At 34.2% G+C, this 15,275-nt stretch overlaps 2 long non-coding RNA genes across 4 annotated transcripts; both read right to left on the reverse strand.

The window, feature by feature from the left end:
* Positions 1-4,134: 4,134 nt before the first annotated feature.
* On the reverse strand, positions 4,135-5,394 carry LOC107690288 (uncharacterized). Its single transcript, XR_001634420.1, has 4 exons — positions 5,312-5,394; positions 4,984-5,193; positions 4,660-4,817; positions 4,135-4,486 (listed from the first exon to the last, which is right to left on the reverse strand). It is a non-coding gene; the product is annotated as an uncharacterized LOC107690288 (long non-coding RNA).
* A 426-nt stretch (positions 5,395-5,820) lies between these two features.
* Positions 5,821-7,125, reverse strand: LOC107690292 (uncharacterized). 3 transcript variants are annotated; one of them, XR_001634425.1, is made up of 4 exons: positions 6,579-7,125; positions 6,391-6,426; positions 6,000-6,293; positions 5,821-5,897 (listed from the first exon to the last, which is right to left on the reverse strand). It is a non-coding gene; the product is annotated as an uncharacterized LOC107690292 (long non-coding RNA). The 3 variants fall into 3 exon arrangements; XR_001634423.1 differs by lacking the exon at positions 6,579-7,125 and having other exon boundaries at positions 6,000-6,087; positions 6,181-6,293; positions 6,391-6,457; XR_001634421.1 differs by lacking the exon at positions 6,579-7,125 and having other exon boundaries at positions 6,391-6,457.
* Positions 7,126-15,275: the final 8,150 nt, after the last annotated feature.

The raw sequence follows: 15,275 nt of genomic DNA on the forward strand, positions 1-15,275 counted from the left end.
GTAAACTGGTCTGGTATCTACAGTGGAATGGCCTAAAGCGCTCCTACATCTATCAGGGTTAAAAGAGAGGAAAGACTGCACATTTATAGGCTCTTGAAAACATTAATGGTGTTACAGATTTATAGAACAAATTTTGTGGTCATTAGTAGCCATATGTCAAGCTCAGGCAAAACATAATCATTTCCTCCACACCACAGTTTGCTGCAAAAACAAATGCTTCAAACTCATTATCCATGAATTCTGAGAAGATGCACACCCAGCCACACACAGCCGCACAATATTTCTCTAATAAGCGTGCTGGCAAGCAGCAAACCAGATAGCTTACAGGCATGAGAGATTACATTAGCATGCTTTAATGCAATTTCAGGATCCTGCATTGTTTGGCCCTGTAAAGAAATCTATTGCTCTCACCAGAGACAACTAGAAGCTGAGAGGAAGGGTAGGATCAGGAATAGAGCACCGCGGAGGAGAGAAAAGAGGATGTGCCAGTTATTATAGAGGTTTATGTAGTGCTGGTGTACAGGGACAGCCATGCAAGTGGTGTGTTTGTCCTCTGATAAGGCCTGTGTTCCCGGAGCGCCTGGACTCCCAGGTCCAATATGATTTGGACAGACAGTGGATCAGAATGTCCAATTTCCTGCCACTGGAAGGCGGATATCACTGGATCTATGGCCCGGGCGTTTGGGCAGTCAGTCACCTTAATGGCTTAGTAGTCTGTGGAGACATGGAGGACGGACACCGCTGGACTGGATTATGACCAGTTTATTTGGACAGACAGTAAATATGTCTTTCTGTGCCCCATGCAAATTATTGCTTGTTGATTGATGTGTGCCTTTTTTTACAGTTCAGCAATAAGTGCTAATCTTATCAACAAAATCACTAACAGAAATAGTCGTTAACAAATGGTATTTTGATTTTGTTCAACAAACGAAGCTGAGGGAAAAAATCATGATGATAATTAAACGATTTAAATTTTAAAATACTGTTGATAAAAATATGGCTAAAAGAAAGTAACACTGCAATATACTGGGGATGAATTAAAATGTTTTTTGAAGAAAAAATCTGAAAGAAAATGATTGTTTGAAATTCTATCACAGTAAATGAGCTGAAGCAAACAGTAAATGAATACCAGTTATCTGAAGCACTTTGCTAGCAAGTCAATTAACTCACTCAAATGTATTGTATATGTGAGATTAATCAGATATATGCATAACATGACACAAATTCATGCACAAAATATCATACACTACTGTTCTAAAGTTTGGAGTCAGTATGTTTTTTAATGTTTTGAAAGAAGTCCCTCATGTTGACCAAAGCTGCATTTATTTGATCAAAAATACAGTAAAAATTGTAATTTTGTGAAATAATATTATTATTGTTAGCATTAATAGTTAACTATTTTATATTTAATATATTTTAAAATATTAATTTATTCCTGTGAATAATCAATGTTGAAAACAGCTGTTCTGCTTTATATCTTATAACTATGATACTTTTTTTCAGGATTTTTTGATGAATAGAAAGTTCAACATAACAGCATTTATTTGAAATAGAAATCGTTTGCACCATCATATGTCTTTACTGACATCATTTGTCTTTCACTTCTGATCAAAAATAAATAAATCTTACTGAGCCCAAACTTTTGAATGGTAGTGTAAATGCATAAATCAACTAGTCAAATTACATAAACCAGTCAAAATGTGACTACATTGTGATTACCCCCTTTCTGTAAAAATGCATTACAATTAATAATTGCAAATATTTCTAACATAAAATTTCTAACATATAACATTCCACTCTCTCTCACTTGTATCGCTCATGTGCCAATGTTTTCCCTTCTGGGTCTATAATACCTGGAGAAAGCCATTCATTAGCATTCCCACTCAGCAGTGGCTCGAATGGCACAAGACCTTCTGTATGCAATGCCATGACTCTGGAACGTATGACGACATAATTACATAATTACAGCACAGATTGGCTAATTAATATACATTATATATATATATATATATATACTGAACCATAATAAAATAATGCTTGCAAAGAAAAAAAGGAAATAAATTGTCAGAAACACAGCTAAATTTGAATGGTCTTGAATGGAGAACCTGAATTCAGATGTTGTAGTTATGGCATCTACCATCAAGGGATATTGACTATGCTAACCATCCAAACCTTGACTGCTATAACCTATGTGTGACATGGTTGCCCATTTCAACCACCAATCCTGTTTCCCCCCATCCTTGTCATTTCTGTCATTTCCTCACTTTCTTGATAAGTAAATCTTGCAAAAAGCCCTCAAAATTATTCATCAGCCCGTCAGTTGATGGTGGTTCATGTATATAATAAATACATAAAAATAAATACATATAAACTGAAATTAACTATTCAAATTACTAGCAAAACAAAATGAATATTATCATCTAAACCTAGCCAAATTAAGTCATAACTCAAATTCAGATGTTGCTAGAGGGAGGTTGGCAAACCCGTCAAATAACGAACTTCAAGCTATGCAGGACACGAGCAACATTAATTTACCATATTTAACATTTATGAAATGAATTACTCTACTCTGTCAAACCGGCACGCAGCAGTCATTAGAACGAGGCAATGCTAATAAGTCATTACTTGTTTGTTTATCGGTAACGCAGTGTTCAAAACACATTTTCCTCTTGCTTTCTGTACATGGCTGAACGGCGGGTAATTAAGGGCATATGTCACTGCACACAGCTAGATCTTATAGAGTCCAGTATTCACTGCCATGCCCTTACTGACCAATACATCCTGCCTAGCTGCCAATAGCAATGATGTCAGCAGCACTTTCCCAGTGCCGGCACAGTAGTAGATCCTCACGGTTACACAGACACTTTATCACAGTGACAGAACTCAAAGCTTTTTCTTTTGTGATCTGCAAAATGGCACAGACCGTTAGCTCTCGGTAAAAATAAACCTCTGCCCTCCTTACGTAATGCTGTACACGTACAACTGCACTGCAGTCAATAAACACTACGTAATATATTACAATAAAAGAGATTCGCTTGGTTTCTGAAAGGATTAGAAAAAAAAACCTAATCCAATTCAGGGACATTATATAACATTTTAGGGTACATTTCAAGTCTTGAAGTGATAAAAAAAAAAATCCTAAGGGCTGTAATAGTACAAAATTATTGATAATTGCTAATGTTACTGCATGAATGAATGCTCTTGGTTTTAAATAAACCTAATTTAATAAATAAAATTCGGACTTCACCCGCTGCTTAAAAGCAGTTAAGACTTTTGGTGAGTCACTGCATCACTCACCGCATGAGTGACTACTTGAATTAAAAATATCATGTTTTCTAGAACTTATCATGTTTTCTAGGGCTGAAACGATTCCTCGAATACCTCGAGTAACTCGAATACAAAAAAAATCATCGAGGCGAGGCTTCGTTTAGTCCATTTACTGTAACTACACACGGAACACCGTGTTTCCCCACGGACCATTATTACTGACGCACAACTCGATAAACGCTGGACCATAGACTGTAAAAAAAGCGCTGGACATATTTAAGATCGTAAATCAATATGGTGGCTAGTTATGATGTCCCTACGTTAGCTATGTTTTGTGAAAGACTAAACGCCATTGTGCATAAAAATACCACAGAAAGAACGTTACTCTTAAAAGAAATGGTTCTATCACCCGCTTCATATATGGAACCCCACAATGGTTCTATGTAGAACCATTTTAATGGGTTAATTAAAAAGAACCCCAAGTGGTTCTTTGAATCCAAGTTAGATGGTTCTTTTTAGAACCATTTAAGGGTTCTTTATTATTAAAAGTTCTTTATTATTTAATAAGAAAATATAACCAATCCAGAAAATTCAAAAAGTTTACATTTATTCAATTTATTATACATTTATTCAATTTATTATACAAAAATAGTGTCATATTTAAAATTGCACCTCTGTATATTCTGTATTAGACTGCAAAACTTTAAATTATTTTACATTTAAAATGTTTAATTACATTCAACCATTTAGTTTTAATTATTTCACGTCAGCATTTTCACTTTTTAATAAACATACATAAGCTTGTTTAAGTAGTGTATGTACATATACAGTACTTAACTTATACACGTATCTCTGACATGAGGAAAAACAAATCAATGCAGATAAAAACAATACATGAACAATTAAAACATCTACTAAATGGCACTACAATTTACACAAGTTGACTACATTTTTAGTACAGGTATTGGTGTTCTTGTGTCATGGCAACATCTAAGTTTAAGCATATATTTTTTAATGAAAATCATTGTGTGCTTAATGGCAACTGGGTATTGCACATTGAAAAGAAAATAGACTGCAAACAGGCATTCCACAGCCTGTGTCATGTCAATGTCTGCCTCTCTTATAATGTTCTCATTGTCCATTATAATGCTGACACTTTCAGCCTTGAGGGGATCAGGAGAGCCATGAACATGGTGGTTGGTGTAGGACCTTTGGGTTCCTGGAAAACAAACATTTACCTTTTGAGTGCTTTTCACCAATTAACAGAAGTCATGAAATAGGCTTAAAATTACCCCATAATTTACTCAACAACAAGCCATCCTAGATGTGCATGACTTTACACTGGGCATGGAACAGATAGGTTTGATGGGGGAAAATATATGGTGTAGTTACCTTCTGTGGTTTCCTCTGCTGGTCCAATGAGATTGCCGTAGAGTTTTTTGACTTCCTTCTTTAGCACTCCTGATGATGTTTGGGGCCATTTCATTTAGAGATGTTTCCATGTTCTTCGCCAAGTCTGGTCCAAACCTCATTGTCATTTCATGCAGCATCTTAAATGCAAAACATTTGTTTACTTCAGGTGCATATATCTGCATTGTTAACGCATTGCTCTTCCAAATTAGCTATAGGAATTCACAGAAATACTATATACATGGATTTTTCTGATCTTGCCTTATCTTTTCTTGCCTGGCACAAAATGTAACAGTGTTTACTCACAAGCTGTGGCACTCCAAGAAAAGGAAACTGCTCCATTACTTCAGCTGCAGGCCTCTCCATAATCTGTACTCTTTGGAAAAGAGTGTGCTTCAACTGGTTCTTGAGCTCAGAGTACCTGGGGTTGCTTTTACGCAACTCCAGGGTGATGGCATTAATGTGTTCCCGGAAACATGTCTCATCCTCACCCGTTACTTCCAGGTCCAACACAATCTGAGGTAGGAAGACAGCATTATGCAGTACGTAAATATGAATCAGTCACAGAATATTTAAGTTTGAAACATCAATCTTAAAAACTGAAGGAAAAGTTACGGAAAACTAAACCAAATACCTCCTGTGAACAAGCAGAATCATTATGACATTATATCCAATGATTCTCATTCTACATTTTGCACTCTGAAATAATAAAGTCAACATGTGTTTCATGTTAAGACAAATTTAATCTGCCTTCGACATAAAATGTATTGAACTGAACTTGCCTTTTGAACTTGTCTCATCCTCACCTGTTACTTCCAGGTCCAACACAGTCTGAGGTAGGAAGACAGCATTGTGAGTACGTAAATATGAATCAGTCACAGAATACTTACGTTTGAAACATCAATCTTAAAAACTGAAGGAAAACTTAAGGAAAACTAAACCAAATACCTCCAGTGAACAAACAGAATCATTATATGACATTATATCCAATGATTCTCATTCTACATTTTGCGTTTCATGTTAAGACAAATTTAATCTGCCTTCGACATACAATTTATTGAACTGAACTTGCCTTTTGTTGTTGACTAAGTCCCTCAGAGTCTGTTTGTCCAGCACTTTCCTTTGATCCCATTCTTCTTTATTTGCAGGACGATTGATGAGCTAACCAAGGGAATCCTTTCTTTTTAAAATTTGTTTCTAAGGCATTCCAACAAGGTATCCTGTAGATACATTTATACTTTCTTTCAAAATAGATTTTTTAATGAGCAATTACCTCAATATTTTCACAGTATTAAAAGAGCAGCAATATACAGTATGCATACATAACCAGAGGAGCTGTCATCCTTCAAAAATGGAAAGCGCGTGATCAAACAACCCAGAACATCTTCATACATTTTATGATTTGGGTACCTAAAAAATATAAAATATAATTATTTCAGTACCCAACAACCAACACGTTTGACATTTAACTATTATAAAATACAATGAAATACAATACTGTACCAGGTGTGCTTGGTGATGCTGTCAAACAACAATTTTGCAATTCAGGGGGAAAGACAGGCAGGTTGTATACTGCTGGCCAAGGATGGGCAACAAATGAGTCACAGGGTTCTTGTCTGTAAACATGAATACAATGTTGAAGTCTTTTATACAGGATATTCATTTTACTTGCCACAATACAGTCAGTTTGGACTTCAAAACAATGATACATACTGAGTACAAGATATCTGAGGCTCGTCAGTTTCCAGGCTGTTTGAAGAAAAATAAAATATAAATTAAGATAAGGATTTTAAGCTTAGTTGGCATAAATTTGTTTTATATTTAACAACAATGTTCAATATTTAACAACACTTTTTGAACTCATTAAGATCCTTTATAAATGTCACCTGATGTTTCATTACAGGAAAAGTCTTTCCACCATCCTTTCTGAGACCCAGCAGAGTCTCCCCATCAGTATGCTGCTCTGTAAGAAATAATAATAATAAAAAAAGTTCATATTCCAAAGAAGAAATAATTGATAAATAAGAGAGAGACATACCACAGAAGTACAATATATTTACCTAGAATAATACATTCTGTGATATAAAATATCTCTCAATGTTACAGGTAACACTTAAATCTGCTTGGTGTTAATGTTAATGTTGCACTTGCAGGTGAGATGAGATACTTCGTGAGTTGAAACTTCACAACATCACAAAATGAACATTTATACATTTTCATGTGTACCTCTGAAACTTTATTTTGCATCAATGAGGTTTATATTTTGAAGCCAGTGGCAAAAGTAACAGTTTGATCAGGGTTGGAGCTAAAAACTGCACGAAAGTGGACCTAGCGGGGCAAAGTTAAGAACTTCTACACCTGTTAACTGGGGAAAATACTCACCGCAAACTGAATGTGTGAGAAACTGCGACAAACATTCACATTATCATACCCTTCCGCCTTCCACCAGGTTCGCTATCGTTAAAATGACCGTTAACAAACAGCGAGCGCGCGCTTACTTGAAATTAAAATTCAAAGCTCGCGAAGCTCGTCTTCTTATAACACAGCTGTCTTATTGTTATTGACAATTGTATTAACACTGACAAGAAAAATAAAGGGAGACTGTAACTTAATTAATTTAAAAACCGGAGCAAAATCAATTTAACAGGGCTTTCTGAACTGACGGCTGACGAAGCCCTTCAGTGCTAATTTTAACTAGTTTGCTTCTAGTATCACTATTTAGCACAAGGGCTACTCTAGCAAATAGAAATATTAACTGATTATACTAAATATTTCAGAAATATGATTTCAAAAATGTAAAAACTTACCTGAGGGTATGAACGGGCAGAGATGGTAGACTCCTCAGTTTGAAAAATTAACTGTCACTGTCGCGAGGTTCATCTTCGCCAATACACCAATAGGAATTCAAGGATGATGCAACACATATACGCCACCAGAGGGCATTTTTACGATTATTTGTTTTTAATACACCCTTGGGGTTAGATTCATTAAACCATCACAATAATGGTATGGTACAAAATAAAGAAAACACCTGGTTAGTTTATTTATTTCACAAAATGATTCGTCAAAAAGGCAAACTATAATGTATTAGGAAATATAAGTTTCATGCTAATGTACAAACTTGCATTAAAAAAATATCAAATCAAGATATTAATATTTGTTGACTCTCTTGTTTTAGACTACAGCAGTCATTCTCCTGTATCTTGACTCAAAAAGCGTTGTGAATGTGTTGTATAGGCTTATAATTAGTGTGTAATCTTTAGTTTACACTTCAGTCATAAAACATGAATTATAGAACCATTTTAATAAAAAAGTTTCTTTGCTCTCCAAGGGTTCTACATAGAACCATTTTTTTTTTTTGGTAAAAGGTTCTATTGGCCAAGTACAGAACCCCAGGGTTCTATATAGAACCTCAAGGAACCCTTTTTTTTAGTCAATATCACACAAAGTGTGTCAGTTTTCACCTCTAAAATCAGCAAGATTACAAATGTGATTTTATTCAACAGTTCAATAAACAAGAAGGTAATATTAAGAGACTTACGTTTTAGACACTATATTGCCTGTTTTTGCTTTATTTTGCCAAGAAAAAAAAAAAAAATCCAAACACAGTCACAGTGCTGTTTTGCGTCTCTGAGCAACATGACGGTGTTTCGTTCCTGAACGAATCACCCGTTTAAATGATTCGGTTCAATCGCTTGAATGAATCACTTCAGAACAGTGACTTGCTGCCACCTACTGGTGGTTTTTAATTTGACATTTAAAGTATCTTTTCGTTTTTAAAATAATTTTAAATATCAGTATTCAATGTTTCATGTTTAAAATAACAAAATATTATTTATGCATTTGTAACTGCAGGTTAAATGCATTCATGTCCCTCTGTGTGGGAAATTCATCCCATGCAGCTTCTGTGTTTCCTCTGCATTGCAAAGATGAATTTTGAGAATGACATAATTTGTTTGGTAACGGCCCAAATGTCTTTTATTCTAATTGACTGATTAAATGTAAGAATTTGACTCAAAATATGATGCACAATTTTAGAAAAAAAAAAAGGCTTTATAAAGGTAAAAATGCCCATAAACTGTAAAAATCTATTTAAACTTATTGGAACGGATTCATTTCTATCACTGCTGTGAACTGACCCGCACACAGAATATGAAGGATTTCAAAAACAAGTTTCACACACACACACACACACCAAACACACACACCAGTACGTAAAGAGACATTTAAGAGGGTTTATTCTCCAAATAACTCATATTGAAATAAATTGTGTATAGACTCTTGTTCTTGTTCCATGTTACCTTCCTGTCCACTGAGTTTTGCCTCTCACAAAAGCCACAAAGCCTTCGAAGAAGACAGTAAAGGTTTATGTCATGCTTGAGCTTTAGTTAGGCTGAAACTTGAAAGCTAAGTTGCAAGACATAAATGCAATGTTTAGGTTTTATTATTGTTTTTATTACTATTATTTTGATTTATGCCTTAGTTTTAGTTTGTACTGTTTACCTTTTTTAAAGTAATGTGAAATTGATTTTTATTTATATTTTTATTTGATTGATATATTTGTATTAGCATTTTGAATGTAATTTGGCATTTAAATGGGTTTAGTTTTCATGGTTATTAATGTATGCAATTTCAGCAATAAAAATTTACATTTTTCTAAAAAGAAATCAAATTAGTTGTTTATTTTAAGAGATCTATCTTATCTCTTGTATATTTAGTATTGCTCTTTAATAAAGAATAATTACTTATCCGATTACTCGATTAATCGATGGAATAATCTGTAGAATACTCGATTACTAAAATAATCGATAGCTACAGCCCTAATGTTTTCCATACAAATTTTAAGCAGCACAACAGTTTTCAACATTGATAGTAATAAGAAATGTTTTCTTAAGCACCAAATCAGCATATTAGAATGATTTCTCAAGGATCATGTGACGCTGAAGACTGGAGTAATGATGCTGAAAATTCATCTTAGCCATCACTGGAATAAATTACATTTTAAAATAATTAAAATGTAAAATAGTTATTTTAAATTGCAATATTAGTTCACAGTAATACAGTTTCACCAAATAAATGCAGCCTTGATGAGCATAAGACTTATTTCAAAAAAATTACATCTTACTGAACCCAAACCTTTGAACAGTAGTGCACATAGTATGGAAGTAGTATTCACCTGAAAAATTCAAGTTTATATGTATCCATTTAATGCAATAAGCTCTTCTGATAAAGCACTACTCACTGGATTGGCAAAACAAGACACTCAAAGTTTAGTTTGAGGCCTTTTGTAGTATGTAAATATATGCAAGATACGCATAGTGTTGCATGTTGTTTTTGCTTTTTCCACAATGACTAACTACTAAGGTCTCAAATATTTCAGATATATCCTCTAAACTGCATATAAAAACAAAACAAACCATGGTGGGTCTCATTAACATGTCAGTCAAAAAAAGGCTAGAACAAAAAGTGCCAAGTGGACTGGACCAAAATTAACAGTCAAAAGTATGTTTGCACAAGACTGATCAAGAAGTAATGCCACCTTGTGTGTTGACTACATAAAAATACCATATATCAAATGAGTTTAAACACCACACATCCATTAACCACATTGCAATAGTAGACATTTTTTCTCACTTTGTATAGATATTATCTCATCGTCCATATTTGAGTGTCTCTCGCCATCTGAGAGACCTAATTGGCTATTTTTCAGCAATTCAAAAAGTAATGTCATGTTTGGACAGAGCAACACACAAAGGGACATCTGTAACCTCTTTGGGCTTTGTGTTTTCACAAATAAATTTAAAAATGGCACAGCGATAGCAGCTGAAGCATCAGCAAGCAATTTATGAAAATTCCCTCAGATCACTTCTAGAAGAAAGAATTTATGCATACAAAATAAGACAGGAAAAATGGCAGGAGATAAGCAAGTAAAGAGAGGCAAAGATGTGGTGACGGAGGTATCTGGGTGTATATTTTTAGAGTCTAAGTACATGATGAGACCTGAAGCTTGCTGATCAGCAGGAGAGCTTCTGCTTTTGAGACGTGCTGCTCTATTCATCTTCTCTGCCAGGAAGACATTCTCCCAGACATGAAAGCTTCACTGCGATCTTACTGTTTCCCTCTTTTCCTTCTCTCCATTTCCATTCTCTCTCTCAGTCTTCTTTTCGCTCTCATATATACACAAAAAGAGCATACCGCACATTAAATTTACAGTTCTTTCTCCATCCTAATCTGCCTCCCATCGCAATTCCATCTTTACACATCCCACCTGATCCACAAGCGTAATGAGAAAGATATGAGTGCACTTCCCCCTAACTTCCGAACTGTAATCCACACACTTCCAAAATGTCATCAGGCACAATCTACTGTGTTCCAAGAAAGAAAATATTTCAACCATACTGTGGGGTTCAAATGCAAATGCAAATGCTGCAATGCACCAATACAGTGGCTCTCAATTTATTTCTTTATTTTTTGAGTGTTACAAAAAAACTTTTTCGAAAACAACAAAATAACTTTGTTTAAAAATACCAAAAAGAACATTAGCACAAAAAAATAATGAATAAACTGGTAAACTCAAATAAATAAATAAATAAATTAGTGCTGTCAAACGATTAATCACGATTAATCGCATCCAAAATAAAAGTGTTTGTTTACATAATATATGTGTGTACTGTGTATAATTATTATGTATATATAAATACACAAACATACACATATATATTTTTTAAATATTTACATGTATATACAGTATATATATATATATATATATTCATATATAATTTATATTTTATATATCAACAAAACATATTTTTCTTAAAAATATGCATGCATGTGTGTGTGTGTATTTATATATACATAATAAATATACACAGTACACACACATATATTATGTAAACAAAAACCTTTATTTTGGATGTGATTACTCACAATGAATCGTTTGACAGCACTAAAATAAATTAATTAATTAATTAATTTAGCATTTAAGGTTTAAAAAAAAAGTTTTTTTTATTTTTTTTTTAAGTTAAGGTTAGGAGCCACAGGTTGAAATCCAATGCACCAAATACAGAAACATAAATCTACAATATAAAACTCACAAGCAGCTCAGTCTGACATTATAGCATGTTGTCAGGCTAATACTGAGAATATATCTTTTATATGCACACACACATATGCGAGACACACACTTTAAAGATAATAAATTATGTAGATAACCTAGTCAACCTTAGTTAAATTGACTCCACTGTATTGCATAGATAGGGTTGGTCCAAAGAAACTCAAAACCATAGATAACACTGAAAATTAAAGCTGTTTGCAGAACATATTTGTTAAATTCACTGCTAAACTGAAACATAAATTGTTTCTTTATTTTGTTAGTGTGGCTGAAACAAAATCTCAGACATCCTTACACCAGGAATCTCTCACTGCAGGAGAGCTAAATGAATTTCCCCAGTGGGGACTGAGCTCCTGTAAGATAATTCACTCCTGCCTTTATTGCATTTACTCCCGTCTCAGCCATCTGAAGCTTTGTTAGTTTGTTTCAGTCAGGCTGCACTTCTCAATTTGATATAAAAAAATAAAAAAAACGTCCATAGCAGATAATTACTGTTAGAATTACCACAACCTCAACAAATCATATACATTTTCACATGTCCGGAGGGAAATGGGCCTCTGATTGATCAGATGCTCAGGAAATTGAGTCTAAATAAATAATGAAGCATGGAATCATTTTGGACTGTAAGGTAAATACAATGTTCTCTCAAGAGCGCTTTAAATAAAAGAAATCTTATAGTCTCAGATGTATTCTATATATAGGCTAACGGTCAGTTCACTAGATTTATGCTGCAGATGTTGAGTGGTGCGCTACTGTCACAGCGTGACTCAAAAATGAAGCAAATAATAATGACAACACCACAATATCAGCCAAGAACACAACAAGATCAAAAGAACATTCAAAATTGCTGCATTAAAATCCCGTTTGATTAATAATCTGAAGTTCCCTAGGACAAACTCTTTTAGATTTAATGCTAGCATAGTATCAAATTACTACCATTTTGCAATGTTCACACACAATGTCAAACGTCCCAAAAATCTTACTGTACTTTTATAAACAAAAACATGGCAAACTTACCTTATCCTCCTGTTTTGATTTTCCCAGGGTAATTGTTAACAACAAAAAATGCTGATGTACTGTGGCCTGATACTCTTGTGTTGTAAACTTTTGTTTACATTACAAATATCATTGTGTGTTATCCAAGGATGCCTAAAATACCTAGAGAAAGCAATTACTCAGCTGGCACAAGGCCTTAGTGGTTTGTAAAGTGCCATCTTTGCTCATGGGTACACACTTTTCTAACCAATCACCTGCTTCATAAATGTCATGTGACTTACTCTGGCGCCACATGACATTTTGATAGTCTGTTTTGGGCTGTGATGTCAAATGCAGCAGACAGCGGGACATATAAATCAAACACAAACAATGCTATTTGTTTGAAACAAATTGTGTAGTTACAGCTTCTAACTATGCAACTTTAACCCCTGGTTGTGTCTAGCACAGTAGTTTTTTAATGGTTCATCAAATTTTCTTAGCCCACGCACTAGCTCCCTGCTGACATCTTCCATGTGCTAATGTTCACTGACTGATGTTTTCAGTAAATGCACAATGGAGCAATTTGTGATTGTTTGGTTAATTTTTCTCAACACTGATCTTTACATTTGTAAACTACTTTCACAGTTTTGTTCTTCCTAAGTGACTGTTGTTTCTGAGAGGTCTGCAGATAGAAGACTGATGAGTTGACAATGTTAAAATAAAGTGGCTCAATATCTTCTGGCATTTGCACAATAACATGCTCTAAAATCAAACCCCTAATGTGTCTTACTAATAAAAGGCCACGTGTGATTTAAAATTATGCTGCAAGTTTTCTGTGTTAATGGGACCATTACACACTGACCTCAATAAAATGTTAATTTTAGAGGAATGAATTAAAACAGCACTTTAACGAAAAATGAATGTGTAATGAAGGCTGGCGAGTCTATCATGCCAGCAGTCCTAAAGCACGAAGTGAGCGGTTCTGACATCCATCATCCACTCTGCAATTTAACACGTAACCTTTTCAGTTCACGCCACATCAAAACTCTCGCTTTGACATGATTACATTTGCGGATATGATTTTGTGTCAGTAAATGGGATTGAAGATGGGAGGGAGCGTTTTTAAATGGCTCGTGGGTAAAATGATATGAAGCGAGTGACGCATAATATTTCACTTTTTCCTGTTTATGTGTCATCGGTGCGCACTTAAAAAAAAATAATGTGTGTGTGTGTGTGTGTGTGTGTGTGTGTGTGTGTGTGTAAATAAATATACATATTATATTAATACATGATACTATAAAATATTATGCAATTTTTATTAAGGACCAAACAGGAAATAATTATATAAAATCTGAATATATAAATGTAAATTGTGAATATATAGAAGTAAATCTGAATATATATTTATAAATCAGAATATATACATGTAAATCAGAATACATAGTTAAAATTCTGAATATATAGAAGTAAATCAGAATATATGTTTAGAAATCTGACTATATAAATGTAAATCCGAATATATAGTTATATGTCTGAATATATAGATACAAATTGTAATATAAAAATGTAAATCATGAATATATAGAAGTAAATCTGAATTTATAGTTTTAAGTCTGAATATATAAATGTAAATTGTGAATATGTACTTATAAGTCTGAATGTATACATGAAAGTTGCAATATATAGATATAAGTCTGAATATATACTGTATATATTCACAATTTACATTTATATATTCAGATTTTATATAATTATTTCCTGTTTGGCTCTTCATAGTTTAATATTAATAATAATTAAATATTATGCAGTTTAATATATACAATGAAAATTATAATATTCTATCATATAAAATGTTATAATATATAAACAATAATATTATAATATTTCATAATAACTTACCATATTTAAATTTTAACTTTTATTTATTTTATAATATTTTACTTCAGGTCCCTATAAGTATATCTTCTGTGTGAATTTGATTACCTTAAAAAAGTACTATGCTTCATTTCACATTCAATTGTGAACAGAGCCATGGGGTTTGCCCAGCGCTCGAGGCTAGACTAAAACCAGGCGCCTCGCAGGATGTGAGAAGCCAAGGAGAGGTCAGGAGCGCAGAAGCTGTCATGGAGAAAGAGAGCAGGGTCATACAGCGGTGAATCAAGGTTCCTGCCATGATGGAGGGATTAAGTAACTTTCAACGGAATGGAATTATCCATTAAGAGAGACAGCAGGCAGGCAGGCTGAGCCTTCAGAAGACAGCACAGTAAATCAAACGAGTCCAGGGCTTATCTCCTCACCTGACCACCAGGGCCTCCCGAGCCCCTACAAGGTCACCTGTAACGATGGTGTGGCTGGAGGAATATTAGGTTTACTAAAGATCTGGGCCGTGCTCAGGTTGAGAATCACACCCGCAAGGTCGAAAATCCCACCATGGCATCATTCTACATCGAAAGCAGACTCTACTGTCTTCATCCACACCAGCCCTGGAGGAAGGTTTGTCTGGCTGCCTGGC

This window comes from Sinocyclocheilus anshuiensis, unplaced genomic scaffold, assembly GCF_001515605.1.
Source record: "Sinocyclocheilus anshuiensis isolate Anshui unplaced genomic scaffold, SAMN03320099.WGS_v1.1 scaffold785, whole genome shotgun sequence".
Lineage (NCBI taxonomy): Eukaryota > Metazoa > Chordata > Actinopteri > Cypriniformes > Cyprinidae > Sinocyclocheilus > Sinocyclocheilus anshuiensis.